Below are 893 nucleotides of genomic sequence, written 5' to 3'. Positions count from 1 at the left end.
CTTCCCTCACTGCCTTCTTGTCCCAGGAGAGGGGAGTCCCCATGGCAATGGAGAGTGAGGACAAAGACCGATGACCCACACCGGCACTTCTCAAACTTGGCCGCGCACACAAATGCCCTGGGATCTTGTTAAAGTGCAGATGCTGATCCAGGGATGGGCTTGGTTCTGTATTTCTAACAAGATCCCAGGGGATGCCGATGCTGCTGGTCTATGGACCACACTCTGAGAAGCACAAACCCATGTGCCCCCTAGGGTAGACTGAGGCCTTGGGGGAGGGCACTTGGCCAGGGTCCCATGGCAAGTGAAGGGGAGAGCTGGGACTCAAACCCAGGTCTCCTCCCATCCAGCCTGATTGCAACCTTGGAGGGGTCTCACCAGGACCCTCTTGGGGCATGGTTACCTGAGGAAGGCTGCTATCTTCACATGGGAAAGCCACACGACAGCGTGTCCCGAGCTTGGCACAGAGCCTGGTACAGTAGCATTCAGTGACCACGAGTCAGCTCACCATTGTGGTTCACACCATTTCTCTGCCATCCTGGTTTTGAGGTGGCACTCTACTCTATCCATACCCAGGCCCCCTATCTCCCAAAAGAGCTCATCTGAGGTGGCCAGCATGTTGCGGAAGTATGAGAAGCCGGCTTTTAAAAGGAGAGCTATGAGCCCTCCCAGGTATTCTTATAATATCCTCGCGTGCATACTTCAAAGGAGATGCCTGCCAGGCCTCTCATCCATTAGTGGCGAGAGTGCAAATTGATGTCACTTCTTTGGAGGGCGATTTGGCGATAATATCAAAATTTAAAATACACAAACCCTTTAACGCATCCATTTCATAGCTAGGAATTTACCCCATAGACTCGCTCTTGTATTTGTAGTCAAGATTCACAACACAGACA

Source organism: Pteropus vampyrus, unplaced genomic scaffold (assembly GCF_000151845.1).
Source record: "Pteropus vampyrus isolate Shadow unplaced genomic scaffold, Pvam_2.0 Scaffold374, whole genome shotgun sequence".
Classification (NCBI taxonomy): domain Eukaryota; kingdom Metazoa; phylum Chordata; class Mammalia; order Chiroptera; family Pteropodidae; genus Pteropus; species Pteropus vampyrus.
The sequence above is the reverse complement of the archived record's forward strand: the minus strand, read 5'-3'. Positions refer to the sequence as shown.